The following is a 22,092-nucleotide window of genomic DNA, read 5'->3' as shown; positions in this document are numbered from 1 at the left end:
TTTTGGATTCTGTGTCTCCCTTTTTCTCTGCCCTTCTCCCATTCATGCTCTCTCTCTGTCTCTCTCTCTCTTTCTCTTTCTCTTTCTCTCATCAATAAACATTTAAAAAAATTTTTTAATTGTTTAAAAGAAAATGTTCTGGAATAAGTGGTAGTGTTTCCACAACCTTGTGACTACGTCAGAAATCACTGAATTGTACCCTCTAAAATTGGTGAAAGGTCAATTTTGTGGTATATGAATTATATCTCAAGTAAACAAAACACCAGTAGGTTACAGAATAATGTTTTGTATAAGCTTTTGTATAAGCAGTCAGTAGGCAGCCCCTTACATGGCCCCCAGGGATTCTCATCTGGCCTTTTGGTATAGGCCAGATTTAGGGACTGGCTCGTAACAACACAGCTGAAGTGGTAGAACGTTGCTTTTGATACTGCTTTGTAAAAAGATTGTGCCTTCCATACTGGAGACTCTCCATCTCTCTGCTTCTCCCTTCTCTCCTCGTTCCGGAGAAGCCAGCTGCCATATCGTGAGCAGCTCTATGGAGATCCCGTGTGGTGAGGAACTAATGTCCGCAGACCACAGGGCAGACCGAAGGCCTGTCAACAGCCAGCAAGTCAGCTTCAAAGTGGATCCTTCTAAGGGGCGCCTGGGTGGCTCAGTCAGTTGAGCATCTGACTTCAGCTCAGGTCCTGATCTCTCAGTCCATGAGTTCGAGCCCTGCGTCGGGCTCTGTGCTGACAGCTCAGAGCCTGGAGCCTGCTTCTGATTCTGTGTGTGTCTCTCTCTCTGCCCCTCCCCTGCTCGTGCTCTGTCTCTCTCTCTCTCTGTCAAAAGTAAAAATGAACATTAAAAAAAAATTAACAAAGTGGATCCTCCCAGCCCCAGTCGAGCCTTGAGATGAGGATAGTTTCAACCACCCCCTTGATTGTAGCCTTTTGAGAGAATCTGAGCCAGATGCACCCAACTAAGTTGCTCCTGAATTCTTGACCCACAGAGACTGTGAGATAATAAAGTGTTGATTTTTAGCTGCTGAGTTTTGGGGTAGTTTTGATATTTTCTAAAGTTAACGAATACGGTATGTTATGTTGTTACGTCAAACATGCACAAAAAACCAGTAATGATGTATACCACATATTATTTTGCTGGTTATCTCTAGGTAGTGTGATTGTTGATGCCCTATTTTCCTATTCACGGATTCCTGATCTTTCTAAACTGTTCAATAATGAATATATTGTTTACATAATGAGGGAGAATAGGAAAGTGATAGCTACTTTTATTTATTTTTTATCATTTATTTATTTTTGAGAGAATAGGGGGAAAGGCAGAAAGAGGGAGACAGAATCTGAAGCAGACTCCGCACTGTCAGTCCAAAGCCCGATGCAGGGCTGAAACTCATGAACTGTGAGATCATGACCTGAGCCAAAGTCAGACACTTAACCGACTGAGCCACCCAGGAGCCCCAGTGACAGCTACTTTTAGTATGCTTAGGGACTATTTGGTAACATATAAAATGGATTTGATACAATATTAGGTAAAATAAGCAATATAAAAATCGTATGTGTAATATATCACTATTATTACATAAAAATTCCTTCTGTATTTGGATAAAGTCTGTAAAGGAAAGCTCAAAACAGTTAATTCTGCTGGCTCAGTCAGGAGATCATGCAACTCTTGATCTCAGGAGTTGTGAGTTCCAGCCCCATGCTGGGGTTGGAGCTTACTAAAACAAACAAACAAACAAACAAACAAACAAAAAACCACCACCAACAACAGTTAATTCCTCAGAATCTCCCTTTGAATTTCAAATTCATTGTTATCATGGTGTTTAATTATTGAGTTCCACTTGGCTAGAACGTTGAGAATGAAGAAAGATCACCTTAGCAGACCTTGGAGAAAGGCAGAGTGGAGGCTAGGCCCTGGGAGGAGAGTGGAATGGTAGGTCTGTATGGGGTGTAGAGCTCAGAGGTTGGAGTAGAAAGAAGGATGAACCCAAGAGAGGATTAGGATGCCATATGGGTAGACCCTGGTGCCTGGTTAGTAAGGAGGCAGAGAGAGATGACCAGAGTAAGTATCCCACACTTGACATAGTCTCTAAAGACCCCCGAGAAGGGAAATTGATCTACTCTCTCACAGTGTCAATGTTACTAAGAGGTTATTTGAAAGCTGTACATAATTGTTTGTGTTCTATTCGCCTTGCTTTCCCCCCAAGAATGGATTAGAGACCTGGCCCTTTCAGGGTGTTCACCAATGCACACAATGGGTAAACAGTGTGATAGTGGTCGTTAGTATTCAAATTCTCCTCCTTTCAGGAACTTAGTAAGATCTTGCTTCCCTGCCTAATTGAAGCTAGTTAGGGCATGACAGGCTTTGTCTCAGAAAACAGAAATGGAGGCAACAGGTTTCACACGTGAGTGGGGGCCAGGGCATAATTTCCATAGCCACACCCCTATGACACAGCACGTGCTATGCCAGTAAGGGGAGGCCTGCTCCATCAGCCCAGGTTCCTAAATGAGGACAAGTTGGGGCAAGACATACCATTAAAAAACACACAGAATCTACGGTGGTGGATACACAAATCTAGACAGGAGATCACATTACATAGAATTTAGTACACACACACACACACACACATACACAAAAATGAGTACAAGTAAAAGTGAGGAATGTTGAGTAAGATTGATGTCAGTAGGGGCGCCTGGGTGGCTCAGTCGGTTAAGCATCCGACCTCAGCTCAGGTCATCATCTCGTGGTTTGTGAGTTTGAGCCCCGCGTCAGGCTCTGTGCTGACAGCTCAGAGCCTGGAGCCTGCTTCGGATTCTGTGTCTCCCTCTCTCTCTGCCCGTCCCCTGCTCATGCTCTGTGTCTCTCTGTCTCTCATAATAAGTGTTAAAAAAAAGAAAGATTGATGTCAGTATCCTCACAGTGAGGCACTATATAACTCTGCAAAATGTCACCACTGGGGGAAACAGAAAAGTATACGAACCATCCCCGTATTATTTCTCACAACTGCGTGTGAATCTATAGTTGGCAACAGATGATAAAATTATTCCTTTTTCAGTATTTTCTGATCTTTCTGATTACCCAAAGTAGAAATTATAACTATGACAGCAATGTACCTTGTACACTTCTCTGACACTTGCAAGTACCCCCTTAGAACAAAGAAAGAGCAAGATTCATTCTTAAAATCTTCACCAGACAATATCTATCTATAATTCAATAATTCTGAAGTATGCTTATTTTGGCAGTTATCTTTATATGTTAAGAAAGACTCATTATCCCCTTATAATGGTGATACAAAATTTTCCTTTAAAAAAATAAATTAAAAGACAATTTAAATCAACTCCCTTTCTGTAAAAAGCAGTATTGGGGTGCCTGCGTGGCTAAGTCAGTTAAGCATCCAACTCTTTTTTTTTTTAAGTTTATTTATTTTGAGAGAGACGGAGACAGAACAATATGGGGAGTGGCAGAGAGAGAGAGAGAGGGAGGGAGAGAATCCCAAGCAGGCTCCGTGCCGTCAGCACAGAGCCCCGGTTGGGGCTCCAGCTCATGAACCGCGAGATCATGACCTGAGCCAAGACCAAGAGTCGGACGCTTAACCGACTAAGCCACCCAGGTGCCCCTGACATGAAATATTTTTTGAAGTGTAACATGTACAGAAGCAAGCATTTGAGTCATGACTTTGTAACTCGGCAAAATTCTCCTCAAATGGATCTACGAATGCCATGCAATTCTAGTCAACATTTATGGCAGAATTTTTTTTGTGGAAATTGACAAGTTGATTCTAAAATGTATATGGAGATCCAAGGGGCCAGCAAGAGCCAAGACAATTCATAAGAGGAAGAATAAGGGTGGTGGACTTATGCTACCAGATACCAGATACTTACTCACGTAAGTATAATAATTAATACAATGTAGTATTGGCATGAAGATAGGCAAACAGCTCAGTGGAACGGGACAGAGTCTAGACATAGACCCATAAATATGCAGTCATCTGATTTATGAGAAAGGTGATACTCCAGAGCAGTGGGGAGAAGATGGTCTTTTTAGGAGATGATACAGGGCCGTGGCTGCTTCTCTGACTATGCTCACTGACCCTTGACCTCTTCCGTGGGGCCTGCATTTCTAACAGGGCATGTGTGAGTTATGCACAGAACCCTGTGGGGTCTTCCCATAGATCAAAATCATAATGAGGGAGAGCTGACTCAGCTCTGTTGAGGATAAACCCCCAATCCGCTTAAGGATCCCCCCTTCCCTCACCAGCCCTTCTGGGTGAGAAGGCAAAACAGGGATGTGGTCTCCAGCCTCCACTTTGGGCCCAATGATCTTTACCTCCTGGTGTTCATTTCCTGCTATAGTTTCCTCTTACACAGAATCAGAGCTGAACTGTATGGTGAGTAGAATTCTGTACAGGTGACAGTGTATGACTTCTGAGGCTTGGTAGTATCAGACATTACAGCTTCTATCTTGGTCCTTTGGGTTGTTTTCTCAGGGGGGAGTCAGCTTCCGTGTCATAAGGACAAACAATCCCTTGGAGTGGCCCATATGGAAAGAAACCAATTTGTCAGCACCAGTTTGCCGGCCATGTGCGTGAGCCACCTTGGAAGTAGATTCTCCAGCCCCAGGTAAGTCCTTCAGATGATGGTAGCTTCTAGCTGAGGTCCCAGACATCATGGAATAGAGATAGGTCATGTGTACTGTGCTCCATCTGAACTCCTGGTCCATGGAAATCATGACATGATAAATGACTATTGGTTCATGGCTCTAAGTTTTAGGGTATTCTGTTTTGCAGCAATAGGTAGCTGATACAGTGGCTCAAGCCCGATGCCCTTCTGGCTCAAACCCTTGATGTTGGGAAACTCCTGCCCATTAGCCTCACCCCTGAGGGTTTGTTGGCAGCTCCCCTGCAGCCTCCTCTTGTCCTCATGTCCCTGTCCTTTCTCTGTCCAGGGAGGCAGAGGGCAGGATCAACACACCTGCTGCCTAAGTGGAGGTTCCACTGGGAAACCAGATGCACATCAATCTTGCTCGTAGCCCCCCACCCCAGCTTTAAGAGTAAGTCTCATAGAATCCCCTCACCTTGGCGATGGTGGGGAAGGGAAAAAAAAAAACCAGGAGTCCCCAGTGGACCCTGAGCCTACATGGATTCCCTGTCTCACCTCTTCCCATACTTTTGCTCATGGAGGGGCGGAGGAGGAGGGTGACTGTGGTAGGGCCAGTCCTGCCACTTCTCTGTATACTCCCAGGGCAGTGTCTGTTCTTGCCCCGGTCTTAGTAGACATCCTTAATCATCCTTAAATTCGAGGTCCTCAACACTGTCCTCAACCTTGCATCTACTTCAATTGTCAATACCAGGAAAACAGGAAAAGGCCCCTGGCAACATCTAGGTCAAAGGTGTTCACATCCTATTATGACCTACTCTTTCTTCTTAGGTTTCCTTGCAGCTCTTGCTTTCTTTCCTCTAACGCTGTTTCCTAGGAACACTGAACCATCATCAATTTCTGGAATAAGTTATGACAAGGGGCACCTGGGTGGCTCAGTCAGTTAAGCGTCTGAGTTCGGCTCAGGTCATGATCTCACGGCTCATGAGTTTGAGCCCTGCGTTGGGCTTTGTGCTGACAGCTCGGAGCCCAGAACTTGCTTTGGATTCTGTGTCTCCCTCTCTCTCTGCCCCTCCCCTGCTCAACTCTCTCTCTCAAAAATAAACAAACATTTAAAAAGTTAAACAAAATAAGTTATGACATGCTCTCTCTTTTCTCCAAACCTTTGCACATAGTCATTCCTCTGTTGGCAGTAACCTCCTTCTTCCTTTGCCCAGCAGATTCTTTCTTACCCTTCATGAGTCACCTCATCACTACCTTCTCTGGGAAGCCCGCCCATGACTCCTCTGTCTCTCAGGCTACATCAGGTGCTTCTCCTGGGCCACCCTCACCCCTTTGTTTCCTGTATGTAGCATGTATCATGCTGTATTTGTGTCAGAGGCAGAAAGCTGTCCACCAAAGTTTCTTCTCCAACTTCCATGGCAAACAGCTGTTGCCAGAAGGCAGCTGCCTAACCCTGTCCTTCATTTCCCACCTCCTCTTGCAACTAGAGATGATATGGAGAAAATGATACCATGCAACAAGGCCATAGGATAAAGAACTACTGAGAAATGCATTAGGCAGGGTGATCCAGGGGGGTCACCTATAGTGTCATTTGAGTTAAGACTCAAATGGTAGGAAGGATCCAGCTGTGTAAAGATCTTCAGAGTGGAGGAGAGGGGAAATAGTTGAGACAGAGGACCTAAGAAGGCAATGGTGGTAACCACTCTGATGTATTTGAGAACAGGAAGAAGACCAGTGTGGCAGGAGTGGACTGATCAAGGGAGAAAGGGAGACTAGCTGGGGGCGGGGTCCTGCGCCAACCCCACTTCCCCACTGTATTTTTCTCCATCACACATCGCTATCTAGTATGCTACATATTTCACTTATTTATATGGTTTATTTTCTGTGTCTGCCTCGTGTAAGTTCCACGAGGGCAAGGGTTTTGTCTGATTTGTTAACTGCTCTCTCTCCGGGGCTTAGAATAATGCCTGCCACACAGTAAGTGCTCAAACTAGGTTTGTTGCATGAATAAACGCATGAAAGATAGACAAAGGCCAAATGATGTAGGGCCTTGAAGACCATGGTATAGGGGCATCCCTGGCAAAGGGGACCAGAGGCACACACAGGAATAATGGGCATGTGTTGCTAAAGGCAGGACAAAGCACCCATAGCATTGTCGGGATGATGGCTTCAGAGGCTAGAGGGGGCTTCGATCCACACTGTAGAAAGAATGCCTGGGTGGCAGCAGGACTCCCTGGTCCGTGTGGTGCTTATTAACCTGAAGTGCAAAGTCTGAAACAAATACAGTGGTCCACCTTGGCAGTGGTCCCCAGGGCAGACATCACCCATATGAGAGAACACAGAAGGATCCCACGGCCACTGAATGGTTAGCAGCCCTTTCTCCTAGCCTCATTAACTCAGTGTGGCAGGGGCCAGCTCTGGGACTCAACCTCCTGTCTTCTGGGGTGACTGCAGTGACCTACTACTGGCTGTGGGGTTGCCACTTTGCCCTTCATAAGGTCTTTGGACCTTCTCATCCATCCTAGGCTATCAGTGGGGTGGAAACTCCTATCCTCATTCCACAGAAGAGGAAACAGGCCAAGTTTTCATCAGGACTCTTGGATGTAAGTGACAGAAATCTAACTTGAACTGCCTTATGTGCAAGGCTTGGCTCCTAGCACATAGCACCTGAGAGCAAGCCTGACATGCTGCTGCTTTATTGTTAAGTTCAATACCTGGGCAGCAAGAGTGAAAGAAAAAGCAAAGTGAGGAAAGGACAGGGGAGAAGGGAAAACAAACAGAAGGTAATGTGTTATCATACTGGTCACAGCCTCAGCAGGCACAGCTGGTTGCTGGGTCTCATACAGGCTGCCAGATCAATATAGGACGCCCAGGTAAATTTGAATTGCAGATGAATATGAATAATGTTTTAGGCCAAATTAAAAAAAAAATTTTAACATTTATTTACTTTTGAGAGAGAGAGAGAGAGAGAGAGAGAGAGAGACAGAGCATGAGCGGGGGAGGGGCAGAGAGAAAGAGGGAGACCCAGAATCCGAAGCAGGCTCCAGACTCGGAGCTGTCAGCACAGAGCCCGACATGGGGCTTGAACCCATGAACCATGAGATCCTGACCTGAGCTGAACTTGGACGCTTAACTGACTGAGCCACCCAGGCGGCCCTAAGCCAAGCCTTTTTATTTGCTAATTCTGACAACTTTAGTCCCATGAGATATCTCTAGACAGGCATTTGGAACCATCCACTGCGGAAAGATAAAAGCAAGAATTTACCTCTCAGTTCCCAAATCCTGAGTCCCGTTGATCAGAGTTTATCCAGGAGGATGTTCACCCCCCTTCATTTCTGGGCTGTATTTCCTGCCTCTTCTGAGCAGTCCGTAGAAGAGTCACCAAAGCCTGTGTAAGTCCACTTGGGCGGGACTTGGGACCTGAAGCCGCTGTAGCTCCTGCTTGAGGCTGGCCCCTGGGAATGGCTGTGACTTTCCCTTAAACAAGTGGTGAAGGCTGGAGGGTGGAGTGGAGATGGGGTTGGGGAAATGGGGGAGGGAGGAGGCAGGTGGATTCAGGCATCACTGGATACAAGTGCCCAGATTTTAACCCTCAGACATGTCCCTCACCATCTCTTTGTTTTCCTCTGTTTTTATTTTTTACGTAAAACCCAGCATGGGGCTTGAACACATGACCCTGAGATTGAGAGTTGCATGCTCTACCACCTGAGCCAGTCAGGCACCCCTGTTTTCTTCTGTTATTTAGTAAGTAAAGACTCCCAGGCAGTCTGCCTCAAGGTGACAAGAAATCCCCCAGCAATTCTAGACATGTCTTACTCTTTATCCACAGGGAAAACGTCTTCTCTCTTCCAAAAATCTGCCTTCCTCCACCCCAAAAAAGAACTGGACTTGAGCGGTTTTTAAAAAAATTTTTTAACATTCATTCCTTTTTGAGAGAGAGAGACAGAGAGAAAGCGGGGAGGACGAGAGACAGGGAGACACAGAACCTGAAGCAGGTTCCAGGCTCTCAACACAGAGCCCTACGTGGGGCTCGAACTCACAAACTGTGAGATCGTGACCTGAGCCGAAGTCAGCCACTTAACCAACTGCAACACCCAGGAACCCCTGGACTTGAGAGTTATTAGCCTTGATTTCCCTGGAGCTGATCGAGTGCCCATTCCTAACAGGGTTACTGTGGGCAGAGGGCTACAGTGCAGCCTTGTGAGCAGGAAAGCTCTGGAAAGCAGTCTGTGGCTAGTGTTATGGGAAGAGGAAGAAGACCTTGTGTAATGTGAGGTTGTCTTTTTGTAGGTACACCCCTGACCACATACACACACACAACACTGGGACCTCTTGGAGAACAGGGACCGTGGCTGGTACATCTCTCTGTTCCTAGGGTTGTCCTGCAAGCTGAGAACTGATTTGTTTTGGATGAACAAATGAATGGATCTTTCTTTCCTTCACTACATTTAGCAGGAAGATGCCTGAAGCCACCACCCCAGATTTATCTCACCCAGCAACTGATATATAACTTCATTCATTCTCCTACATGTGATAGAGTACTTGATAAATCACTTTCACATCTGATTCCCACAATAACTCAGAGTTGGTGTTATCAATTCCATGTATTTATCTTTTTTTAATGTTTATTTTATTTTTGAGAGAGAGAGAGAGAGAGAGAGAGAGATTGAGTGGAGGAGGGGCAGAGAGAGAGGGAGACACAGAATCCGAAGCAGGCTCCAGGCTCTGAGCTGTCAGCACAGAGCCCAACGCGGAGATCAAACTCGTGGACCGTGAGATCATGACCTGAGCCGAAGTTAGCACTTAGCCAACTGACCCACTCAGGCACCCCACTACCATTTTTGGATGAGGAAATTGAGGCCCACATTGCTCAAGTGAGTTTCTCAAAGGCACAGGGGCTTAGACTGGGGAAGTACCAAAAAGGGAAGATTAGAGCAGGCATGAAGGGACAGCCAGCAAGTGACTCCTGGGTTAGTAGGAACTGCCAAGGAAGGAACCCTTGAGCAAAACTTGGCTATGTTTCTTTTTTTTTTTAATTTGTTTCATTTCTATTTATTTTATATATAGAGAGAGAGCACGCAAGCAGGGGAAAGGGGCAGAGGGAGAGAGAGAGCGAGCGAGAGAAAGAGAGAGAGAGAGGGAATCTCAAGCAGGCTCAGAGCAGAGCCCGTCATGGGGCTCAATCCCACAACCTTGGGATCATGACCTGAGCTGAAATTGAGAGTCAGATGCTCAACCGGCTGAGCCACCCAGGCGCCCCTGAAACTTGCCACGTTAAAATAGCAAACCCCATGGAGGGGCGCCTGAGTGGCTCAGTCGGTTAAGCATCTGACTTCGGCTCAGGTCATGATCTCGCGGTCCGTGAGTTCGAGCCCCGCGTCAGGCTCTGTGCTGACAGCTCAGAGCCTGGAGCCTGTTTCAGATTCTGTGTCTCCCTCTCTCTCTGACCCTCCCCCATTCATGCCGTCTCTCCCTGTCTCAAAAATAAATAAATGTTTAAAAAAAAATTATAAATAAATAAATAAATAAATAAATAAATAAATAAATAGCTAGCAAACCCCATGGGGTGCCTGGGTGGGTCAGTCGGTTGAGCATCCGACTTCGGCTCAGGTCATGATCTCTCAGTCTGTGAGTTCGAGCTCCGCATCGGGCTCTGTGCTGACAGCTGGGAGCCTGGAGCCTGCTTCTGATTCTGTGTCTCCCTCTCTCTCTGCCCCTCCCCTGCTCACGCTCTGTCTCTCTCTGTCTCAAAATAAATAAATGTAAAAAAAAAAAGGAGTTGGATCCTTAACTGACTGAGACACCCAGGTGCCCCCCTCCCCACCCAAATTCAAAAGGAAGGGAAGTAGACTCCACATCTCGAAGTAGGAGCAAAGAATTTACCACTGCCTTTAATCTACAACAGACCCCCTTCTAGACACAAATTATTTCTATTACTTACTTCCATGTGCAAAAGATATTTACTTCCTCCCAAGGACCCTTGAAGTCTCATCCCAAAATATCATTGGCTCATAATGCATCTTATCATATAAATCAGGTCCAGGTACAGATCAGGTACAGATGATTCCTCAAGAACAGCTTCTTGAGTACTATTCCTCTTGATCTGAAGACATGCAAGCTACAGACGGGTTTTCTGCTTTCCAGATACCCAGCAAGTAGAGTTGACCAGGCTTGAGCTCACCAGATCTCAAGCAGACACTTCTGTTCCAACAAAGGGGGAAAACGGGAGTGACGTGGCTACCCTGGGTCATAGCAATTCTGAAATCCAGTTAGGTATGCGTTGCCAGCTCTTAGATTCTGGTCCAATACTGCTTCCTGGGACCGATTCTCTGCAGCTCTTGACTCTACCCTCTGGTGAGTTTCTTCTGAGTCATCCCTTCTATTCCATAAGAAATAGCCCATGTTTACACCTGAATAGCCTCCTCAGTCAGCTTCTTAGAAGGCAGGGGCTCACAGGTTTCTCCTTTTGTGCTCTGCCTTTCCCTGTGTTCTGTAATTGCTTATCTTCAATCCTAGCATTTTGTAAGGCTGCAGGATGGGGCGCAGTTTCCATAATTCTTGGCCTTTGAGACTATTTCCAACTTCTATTCCCGTGAATACTCTGCGAAAGGTACTCCTTGAGCACCGACTGTGCCCTAGCACTATTTTAGGGATCAGGGACATAGCTATGAATGAAACAGACAAAAATGCCTGCTCTTATGGAGATGCCATTCTAGTGGAGAGATGGGCAATAAGCAAGTAAGCAATATAAACAAACAAACAAACAAAGCGAGCAGGGAAATAGCAAGTGGTATTTTGTGTCGGTAGGAAGGAGAACTTCCATTTTAAATAGGAAAGGCCATTCTCACTGAGGAGATGACATTGAAGTCAAGACCTGAGAAAAGTGAGAGTGGCCGTACAGGTATCTGAGGGAAGAGTCTTTCAGACAGAACGAAATACAACTGCAAAGACCTGAGTTAGATGTGTGCCTTCTCTTTTCTTAAACTAATGTAGTTTGAGCAGACCTATCTGAGGTCAGAGAGGTATTTGGGGATCAGATGGGGTAGGACCTTTTGCTTGTGAAGCTTTTAGTTTTAGTCTGATTTATGGGAAGAGTTTGACCAGGAGAATGACATGGTTTGACATTTTTATAGAATTACTCTGGCTGCTGTGTTAAGAATTGACAAGGAATGAGGTGGGAGCAGGAAACCACGATTTTTTACTGCAATCCAGGGGAGAAGTGATGGAGGTTCAGAACAGGTGGTAATGGCAGAGATAGTAAGTGGTCATGCTCTGAATATCTTTTGAAGGCTGTGAACGAGGGGTACAAGAGAGAGGGGAGTTTAATTCATTTTCCAGGACTGCTGTAAACAAATCACCACCAGCTTGGTGGCTTAAAACAACAGAAATATATTCTCTCAAATACATCTCAAATAGAAAATTCAAAATCAAAGCCTCCACCCCCCACCCTACCCTCCACCTTTTTTGTCTCTTTCAGCTTCTGGTGGCTGTCAGCATTCGTTGGCTTGTGGCTACTCACTCCAATCTCTGACCCCATCTTCATATGGACTTCTTTTCTCTGTGTGTTTGTACTCCGTGTGTATCTTCTAAGGACACTTGTCATTGGATGTAGGACCCACCTGGATAATCCAGGATGCTTTCATCTCAAGATCTTTAATTACATCTGCAAATACCCTTTTTCCAAATCAGGTCACATCCACAGGTTCCACGGTATAGGCTTACCTTTTGGCCGGTGACTATTCAGTCCGCTACAGGAGACAAGAATGATTCCAATATTTTTTGGACCGAGCAACTGAAAGAATGAAGCTTTCATGAACCAAGACAGGAAAGGACTATGAGGAGAGCATGTTGTCGAAGATGTTGATCTGAGTTCTGAGTTGATCTTAATGTGCTCAGATGGGGCAGGTGCTTGGTAGGGTGTCCCACCCTCCTAAGCTCAGAGAGTCTTGAGCTGTTGTCACCAGCTGGGCCCCAAAGCCTGACCTTTACTGCCTACCTGTCTATTGTACTCACTGACCTTTCTCTCACCTTTTTCCTTAAGCTCTTCTTTCCAGCTTATCTCTTAACTCAGGCAAAAGACCTGAGGGACATAACATCCCAGATGGAAACACAAATACCTCTCAAGCAATAACAACTGCCTAGACCACCCAGACCCACTCTTGTCTGTGCAGATGGACCATGGAGAGATCCGTGGAGTGACTGACAGTTACAATTACCTCATTATAATAGTAAAATCTCTGCCCAAGGAGGAGCATACGCCTCATATACATAACATACGATGTATGTATAGGCATGTTTCCTTAAGGTGCCTGCGCCTCCTTTTGCCCCCCTCTACATAGGATGACAAGGCTTCCCTATCTAAATATTCATCCTAACCCTAAGTGAAAGGAACCTATTCACCCTCGCTCAGGAAGTCATGGCTTCGGAAGTTATTCCTCAGCAATCTCCTTATTTGCTGCAAATAAAGTTTACTTCGTGTGACAGCTCCACCTGGCATGACTGTGACTCACTAAGAAGCGACTTCATGTTAGTTGGATAACACTGTTTTTCCGTTTTCTTGGACCCTTTCTTCTGCCAGAAAAAAAAATGTTCTGGTAGTGTCTAATTTACCTCCATGTCTTTATCACTCTGTAACACAATTGGTGTAGTCGTTTGCCGTCTGCTCGATTATGCACATTGACATCAGACATCCCTTGATTCACATCCCACTCTACCAATTACTGCGTGGAGCGATGCCGAGTGACCTGTAGTGGGTCTCTGTTGCCTATTTGCAAAATGGTGAACATAATCTTTCCCTAAAGTGGTTAAAATGGAGATGATCCAAAGGTTTATAGTACAGGGTCACGGGAGATACTCAATATATACGGGTGCCCTTCCTCAACCCATTGTAAGTTTGTCAAATAACCACACTCTTGCGTCTTAACACTCAGATTTCTCCCTAAGAAAGCCTGTTCCTACAGCATGCTTTGTGAATCCTGAAGAACTCAGGGCACACAGTAGGACTCTTTAGTTGTGATCAGGGCCTTCTGCAGAAGGACACTAATGGAAGAGCCAGTTTATTCACGTCCTCTCTTCCCTGGCATTCATTATTCCAGGGTAACGGAATGGCTGAGACATCCGTTTGCGGGTTCAACATGGCGCTGTCCTGCTCATTGTACGAGCCTCAAAGATGGCGACAACCACTAAGGGGCAGACATGTTTGTGCCACATGATCAAGGTTCAGCCCAGAGGCGGCCGGAACGAGACGGAAGATTGAGGCGGGGCTCCTCCCCCGCACTCCTGGCGTCGGGCGTCTCGTGACAGGTACTTCCGCTCGGGGCGGCGGCGGTGGCGGAAGTGGGAGCGGAGCCGGAGTCTTGGCCATAAAGCCTGAGGCGGCGGCAGCGGCGGCGTTGAAAGCTTGGGGAGTGCCGAGGCGTCCTCTGGAACCGGAACTTGGACTTCTCTGCCTCTGTCCTCCCTTGCATCTCCTCCTCGGTGGGAGCCCTAGCTACGCGCCCGGCCCGGAGCCCCCAGCGGAGCGGCCGCGGTAAGCAGCGGGCCCAGCCCGGCCGGTGGCCTGGTCCCATCCCCCTCCTCAGCTCCTCGGTCGCCTGGGCCTCGCGTCGTCCGTGTCTTGGGTAGGCTCTGGACCCAGCGCAGGCCTCGCGGGGAAACTCCGCGTCGCCGAGGGCCCAAGCGCAGGCCCGGACCGCGCCCGGCCGGGGGGAGGTCAGAGGTCGCCGGGTGTGACCTCTGGCCGGGTTGCGGACCCCGGGCCGGCTGTCCCGGACGCCTTGTTTATTGGTGGCGTCAAGACCCGAGACCCGGGAGGGTCTCCTGATTCGGGGGGGGGGGGCTCTGGACACTGGGGGCCCTGCGCCGCGGCGGGACGCGCTGTTGGGCTGGGGCTCTTGGAGTAGCTAGCCGGAGTGTGTCGGAGCCGACCCCGCCCGCTGACTTGTCCGGGGGACGCTGGCCCGGGACCCGCCGACCGCGCGGGCCTTGTTAACAGGCGCCCAAGGCTGAGCCACGTTCCTATCTGTCTGTTCAGTTGAACAGCCCGACCCTGCTAATGAGAGAGGTTCCCTGACAGCAACTGAGTCAAGGCAGTGAGTCAGATCACGTGCACTGGGCTCTCCCCAAGCACTTGTATACATGTGAGACGCCTCTGGCTCTGGGAGACAGGGAGCTTTTTGTCCTAAGTATGTTGTAAATCCTGAGAGAAGTTTTCAAACTTACTGGGGGGGGGGAAAGATGGTGTTTGGCTGTCGGGCTGTGTTGGGATTCCACCGCGTCGGGGGATCTTCTACCGCATTAAATTGAACCTTGGTGCATAGTGGTTCTTAAAAGTGGAAAATCGAGAAGAATAATAGCAAGCATTTGAGCGTGTGTTGTATTTTGGGCAGGTGGGCAAGAACTTTGCACAGATCATTATGTTTAATCCTCGGAACGGCCCTCTGAAGTAACCATTATTGTCAAAGAACAGAGAGGTTAACTTGTTTGTCCAAGGTCACCGTAAATAACTTCTGGAGGGAGATTCGACCCCGGGCGGTCAGACTCCGGAGCACTCTGATCAGTCCCTGGGTTGTACTGCCTTCCCATGCTGCTGAAGTTTGTGATCCATCTTTCGCTGTCTGGTGTATTGGCCTCTCTCTGCCTCCTTTGTTTTTAGTGATGCGTTTGAAAGCCTATTCTGGTAGCTGCCTTAGTGCTACCTCATAAACCGTAAGCTGTTCTCTATGCGGTTGTGACTTTTAACACAGCTTGTTTGTAGTGCTTGTAAAGGAGAAGCTCTACGGTTCCAGCAGAGTGCTTGATTGAGGTCTGAAGAATTTTGTTACTTAAATCTTTGGTCAAACAAGTTAAGTCTGGCAATCCTGCCGTGTGGACAGCCTTTCTTAAAACCTTAGTGTGTGGGTATCTAGCCAGTTGGTTCTTTCCTGTTGAAAATACTGTATCTTCTCTTTGGATTCCAAAAGAACAGGCTCTTGTCTCTTCCTTGTGACTTAAGCAGCTGATTAGCCGCATGACTTCTCATCCACGGATTAATAGAGTCTCCTATTAGTGTGTTTGTCTTCAGACTTGGGAGAGTTTGCTCAGATTTGAGTCTAAGAACTGGAAGGTGAGTTGTGAGTGCTTCTGAAGATACTGTCCAAGCTGAAGCTTAGTCCTCACCACCCTGTTGTATTCTAATTTTTTTTTTTTTTAACTTTTATACCTGAACTGATGTATTTAAGCGAGTGGTAAGTGCGTAGTACTTAAGTGGTAAGTCTTAAATAATGTCTGTGTTTGGAAGGGAGTAGTGATGAGCACTTTTTCATTCATTCGGATGTTTTGAGTATCTAGCATGTATGAGGCATTACTGGTTATTGACTCAGAGAGGTAGGTGTGGTTCCTGTCCTAAAGGAATTTAAAAATGGTGTGTGATTGTGGTCAGGCGTTCTGTTGTGGAATGGCTTGGTGGTAGAACCTGAGGCTTTTGGAAAGAGTGGTTTCTCACCTTTTCCCAAGTGAGTTCATAGTAGGCAGTCTGGTGTTCCGGCCAACTCGAAGGCTTTGTTAATTGCAGTGGCATTTGTATGGTTTGCTCTTGAAAGTACAGAAGATAATATTACAGTTTCAAATTGATCATGCTTTTTGAAGAGTAACCTTCAACACTAAGCTTGTTTCTCCTTTTGCTCTAGTGGCATTTTGTTGTTGTTCACTGGAGGGAGTTCATGTCACTGCCATTTGACACTGCAAACGTTAGCTGTTGCAGTGCTCTTTGAGCAAAGGCACATTTGGCATGCTGGATTTTTTTTCTTTAGCTGATGAAGAAAGTTTAATATAGTGCTTACCAGTTACAGTGTCCGTATTATACTAAACAAAACCCTGTGCCGTCCCTTCTTTTGCAACTGTTCTGTCTTCCCTTTCAAAGGAGATGTGAGTTTTGCCTTTGTGGTAGAACTGCATGAGTAAACAAACAGAAGGGTGGAATGTAGGAGAAGGCATTCTAAAAATAGTTTTGTTAGTATATCTCTCCAGGTGATTCTCAGCAATCACTTGGGGCATTTGCTTGTTTTGTTATGTTTTGGGGGGCCAACCAGGCCTAAGCCCCCAACCCCATCATCAAAAAGCACTGCTTTATAGTACAGTATGGCTTTGCATCCGATTCCTGACCCCACCACCGAGTGAAGCAAAAATGGTTTTGGTTATTTGATTAGCTTTTAATAAACCTCCAAAGAGAATTACACAAATAACATCTCTGCCCTTATATTTGGTATTAGCCTTTCTGTGCAAAGGTGTAGCAAATTCAGACCACACACATGTGATAGTCTTATACACTGTTCCTTTCTGAGATTTGACATAAATAGTTCTCATTATTATGCCTGTGATAAAATGTCCTAATTCTGTATCTATATAATTCAACAAATATGGCTGAGGATTTGACAAGATATTGGACTAGGAGTTATAAGCAAGGTTTTCCAGGGAAGTAAGGAGGTGGAATCCTCTTGAGTAAGGCTAAACAGTGGTTCCCTTGGCACTGATGTCATCCTCTGAAGGAGACTGAAGCTCTAGAAATTAGCACTCCCCCCCCCCCCCCCTTGCGGCTACTGGCTTTCTGCTGACTCTTATCTCCCATGTAAGGTTGCCATTGTATTCTCAGTCATCCATTCCTATGTGTTAATCAAACATTTATCTGTTAATGCTATCTAATAGCTCTGTAGGTTGTGCTTCTGCAGTTTGCTGCAGAAACATTTTCAATGTGTTGATCTCTTCAGTATTTGCTTTCACATCTTCCCTCTATTTTCTGACTTTTCATAAACACAGAAAAATAGCTTGTATTTATGTTTTAAAACTTTTTCATGGTAATTGTGGTCAGTGTGATTTGTGAATCAAAGGTAAAAGTGATGTGTCGTGGGTGAAATCAGAACAGGCCTTGTAGCAGTGCCTCTGACTAGTTTCAATTTTAGTACTCAGGCTGTGATTTCAAAAACAAATTTAAGAATAGCTACTTGCAGAATATCTCTGTGGGGGAGGAAGAAAGCTTGGGAGTTGGTTCCAGTGGTGACATACAGTGTTGGCCTCGTTCATTTGCCTGAAGATGCAGTACTTAATGCGGGGGACCTCTAGCCTCTCCCGGGCTGTCTGGTGATGTCATCGCTGCCGTGGAGATCAGTCTGACTGATTTTGTTGTCCATTTCCTGGTTGCCTCCGACTGTTTGCTTTAGGGGCAGAGTAAATCTGAAGCATGTTTAGGGAGGTCTGGGGACCTGGGCAGTTTAGGAATCCTGTAACCTCACTTGGCTCTCAAATGAGCTTGCTTATGTGACTGCTGCCAGACCCAGTGAAGGAGCGTCTCTGTTCTCCCTGACTCTTCAAGTAACGACAGCTTATGCTTGCTACTGGCTTTCCTGGAGTCACCCAGCCCAGTTCCGGAATCCTTTAAAAATTGCGTTGGGAGGTAAATAGTTAACATCGTTGGTTTCCAATGTTTGTATGCAATTTTAATTAAAAGTCTATTTCAGATGGCTAAACTCTTAGTTCGAGTTAATTTGAGAATACGTGACAGAGCCGAAAAAACCCAGTCGTAACAGCACAGACTTTATGAAAAGTAGTGCCTCTTACATATGGTAGTCAGTCTACCAACAGTGCTCTGTGCACTGTGCACTTAGAGATCTGGGGACCCCCAGAGATAACTCTGGGTCATCTGGGCAGCCCACAGGGTAAGAGCCCCTCTGAAATCCTGTGACCTGTGCCAGCTGATGGTTGTTAAAGAGTACTAACGTTTTGTAGAAACGTTACTACGTGATACTTGTCTTTAAATAGATGCTTTTTAGTGTTTGTGTGTTGCCTACCTTTTACATAAGGTTTCATTTGGTGCTTAGAACATCTCTGTACGCTGAGAGGATAGCCTTTTCTGTTTTTGTGTCTGAGAGAGCTACTGCTGGTGCTCAGGTGGCCCAGCTCCTAGACAATGCTAATCTAGGTCTGCTGAAACACATAGCTCAGTGCTCTTTCTGATACACCACCCTCCCTTTTTGATTACACATGATTGCCTTAAAGCCCTCAGCATTTGACTCCTTTTTTTTTTTTTTTAATTTTTTTAACGTTTTATTTATTTTTGAGACAGGGAGAGACAGAGCACGAACAGGGGAGGGTCAGAGAGAGGGAGACACAGAATCTGAAACAGGCTCCAGGCTCCGAGCTGTCAGCACAGAGCCTGACGCGGGGCTTGAACTCACGGACCGCGAGATCATGACCTGAGCCGAAGTCGGCCGCTTAACCGACTGAGCCACCCAGGCGCCCCAGCATTTGACTCCTTTTAAAAATGTATTTGTCTGGAGCTCTTGTGTGGGGCAGTCCAACTCTGGACTTCCTCTCAGGTCAAGATCAAGCCCTGCATCAGGTTTTGTGCTGATAGCGCAGAGCCTGCTTGTGATTCTCTTTGTTTCTCTCTCTCTCTCTCTCTCTCTCTGCCTCTGCCCCTCCCTTGCCTGCTCCTGCATGTGCTCTGTCTCAAAATAATAATACTAAACATTAAAAAAAAGGTTTTTCTTCCACTACTGTTTATTTTAACGTTTTTTTTTTTTTTTTTAAGTAATCTCTACACCCAACATGGGGCTCAAACTCACAACTCCGATCTCAAGAGTTGTATGATCTTCCAACTGAGCCAGCCAGACACCCCCCCAACAACCTTTTGTTTAAAATGACGTTACTCGGGACACCTGGGTGGCTCAGTCAGTTAAGTGACTTCGGCTCAGGTCATGATCTCACAGTTGCTGAGTTCAGCCTTGCGTCAAGCTCTGTACTGATAGCTTGGAGCCTGGAGCCTGCTTTGGATTATCTGCCTCTCTCTGTCCTTCTGCCTCTCTCCCTCATTTGCTCACACGCTCTCTCTCAAGAACAAACAAATAAAGCATTTAAAAAATTTAATAAAATGGTGTTTCTCTTTTGCTGGTTATTAAATGAATCCGTTCTTTTAAAGGAAACACACACACACACACACACACACACACACACACACTAGGGAAATACAGAAGTAAAAAGGAAAAAACCACCATTCACTATCCAGAGGAAGACCGCAGAGTTAACTGGTTGTTTTCTTCCTATGAATGCATCCTTTAATACCTTTCTTTTATGAAATAGACTAAAATATGGTGTGAGAATTTAACTATGACTGGGACTGGACACTTGAATCCTTTGACCTATGGGACTTCTAATAAACACTGTGATGGGAAGCTGGGGACCATGAGGCTAGCTGTGGTTTTCAGATGTTTAATGGCAACAGGTGAAGAACCTGATGGATTCAGTTCCAGAATAAAGTTATTTGGCATGGTGACGCTGGATAAGTAAAACGTTGCCCCGATTTTTAAGTAATTTGTCATTTTTATATGCTGCTAAACTTTGAAGTTGAAGCAGAACATACTTATAGAAAAGCACACAAGTAAGTGAACTTGGAGATATTTATATAAATAATTTACTTTTTGGGCTTTTTTTTAATGTTTATTTTTGAGAGAGAACACAAGCGGGGGAGGGACAGAGAGAGAGAGAGAGGGAGACACAGAATCTGAAGCAGGCTCCAGGCTCTGAGCGCTTAGCAAAGAGCCCGATGTGGGGATCAAACTCACGAACCACAAAATCATGACTTTAGCTGAAGTTGGATGCTTAACCGACTGAGAGACTCAGGTGCCCCAACTTGGAGGATTTTTGTAAACTTAGAAGCCCTCTTGTGCCTCCTTCAAGTCATTATCATCCCCTCGTCCCTGGGTAATGAGTCTGCTGATTTTTAGCACTGTGGTGTGATTTTTGCCCGAATTGGACTTTATATAAATGGAGTTATACGCTATGTACTCTTCTGTGTCTGGTTTCTTTGATCCATTATTGTTTGTGAGATTTTGTATTGAGTGCAGTTCTCAACTCCATTTTTATTGCTCAGAAGTGTTCCATTGTGTGGTATACCAGATGTATTTATTAATTTATTGACGTGCATTTGGGTAGCTTATAACTTTTGGCTGTTACAAATAATGTTGTATGAATGTTCTTGTGTGGTCAGAATGTTTTTCTGACTAATATGTGTTCGTATTTCTATTAGGTTAATACCAAGGAGTGGAAAGGCTTAATTTTAGGCTTAAAATGTATATGTATTCTTTTGCTAAGGCTGCTGTAATAAATACCACAGACTGACTGGCTTAACAAAAAGAAAAAATTTTCGCCATAATTCTCGAAGCTAGAAGCTCAAGATGCTGTGTTGTGTTGGCGGGGTTGATTTGTTTGTTTGGAGACTTCTCTTAGCTTGTAGATGGCTGTCCTGTGTCCTCACGTGCCTGTGTCCTAGTCTCTTCTCATAAGGACATCAGTCATATTGATTAGAGCTCACTCTCATGACCTCATTTAATCTTAATCACATCTTTAAAGTTCCTGTCTCTGAAGATAGTCATACTTTGAGGTATTGGGGGTTAGGACTTCCACATACGAATTTGGGGCGGATACAGTTCAGCCCATAACAGTATGTTACACTTTGGTATAGATACTGTCAATTATCCAATTGTTGTACCAGCTTACACTCCCACCAGCAGTGTTTTGCATTTATGATCTGGATCCATTCCTGCTGGTGGAATGGGTCCCAAAGGATCATCTGTGCTTTCATTCAAATTCTTTGCTTTGACACTTGAGTCCTTAAAATACTGGATTCCATCATACACATGCTAGAAATAGGTCTGTTTACATGTTCTGACTGACCATTTACATATTGGTGTTTGACCAACAGCTTTCTGGCTAAGTGATCTTGAGCTTTGTACATCCACTGTAGACCTTAGTTTGGTTGGAATGATATTACATGACTTTGCTTCCCCCCACCCCTACTCTAAACTCCTTGAGGGCAGAGATAAATTATTCTAGGATGGATCTTGAAATATTCAGTAAACTTAAAAAATTTTTTCCAGTTCTAACTTTGCACAGTAAATTACTATTTGTAACATGTAAGTTATGCTTCTGGGCCAGTGATTAATATGTAGAGCTTTCCTGAATGCTGAACTGTGTTTTGTGTTCATTTGACAGATTTTTATTGTCTGCTGTAAGAAAACACTGCTGACAGCTGTGGGGAGTATAAAATGAAGATCACTGGAGGTTTAGGAATAATTGTAAAACAAGGCAAATGAGAGTCATAAAAATAGCTTAAAGAAAATGCTAGAGGTGTTCAAATGGCTGGGTTAGGTGGGTGCTGGGTAGAGTTGTGGTATGGAAGGGAGACTTGGGAAACCCATTGTAATTGGAGAGACTGGCATAAGCAAATGAATGGAGGTAAGGAAATGCTAAGGCAGATGGAATGACTGCATTATCTCCAATTTGGGAATGAGTATATGTACGGGGGCCAGATGGAGTGGGGGAGGGGAGGCACTCTAGTGCCTTCTTGAAGGGTTTATGTTTAACAAAGTGATACTTGAATAGATAATGCTAGGATAGGGCATAATCCTCTCACTTGAACGTCACAACCCTATTGAGTAAGGCAGGTGGTACCCCAGGTATGGGT

The 22,092-nt window shown here is 45.5% G+C and overlaps 1 protein-coding gene and 1 long non-coding RNA gene across 4 annotated transcripts in view; both read left to right on the top strand.

The window, feature by feature from the left end:
* Positions 1 to 13,074, top strand: part of LOC122232562 — a 58,516-nt gene extending 45,442 nt beyond the window's left edge. The window contains exons 3-4 of one of the 3 annotated variants that reach the window (XR_006209921.1): positions 4,487 to 4,619; positions 12,288 to 13,074. This is a non-coding gene — a long non-coding RNA (uncharacterized LOC122232562). Of the gene's footprint in view, positions 1 to 4,486; positions 4,620 to 4,944; positions 5,034 to 12,075; positions 12,186 to 12,287 lie in introns of those variants that run through there. The other 2 variants (XR_006209922.1, XR_006209923.1) reach the window with 2 other exon arrangements.
* An 823-nt stretch (positions 13,075 to 13,897) lies between these two features.
* Positions 13,898 to 22,092, top strand: part of RAB7A (RAB7A, member RAS oncogene family) — a 71,255-nt gene continuing 63,060 nt past the window's right edge. Inside the window, exon 1 of the mRNA XM_042962160.1 lies at positions 13,898 to 14,127. The gene's annotated coding sequence lies outside the window, so the exon portion shown is untranslated. The remainder of the gene's footprint in view (positions 14,128 to 22,092) is intronic.

Source organism: Panthera tigris, chromosome A2, assembly GCF_018350195.1.
Source record: "Panthera tigris isolate Pti1 chromosome A2, P.tigris_Pti1_mat1.1, whole genome shotgun sequence".
NCBI lineage: Eukaryota > Metazoa > Chordata > Mammalia > Carnivora > Felidae > Panthera > Panthera tigris.
This window is presented reverse-complemented; position numbering and strand designations above follow the sequence as displayed.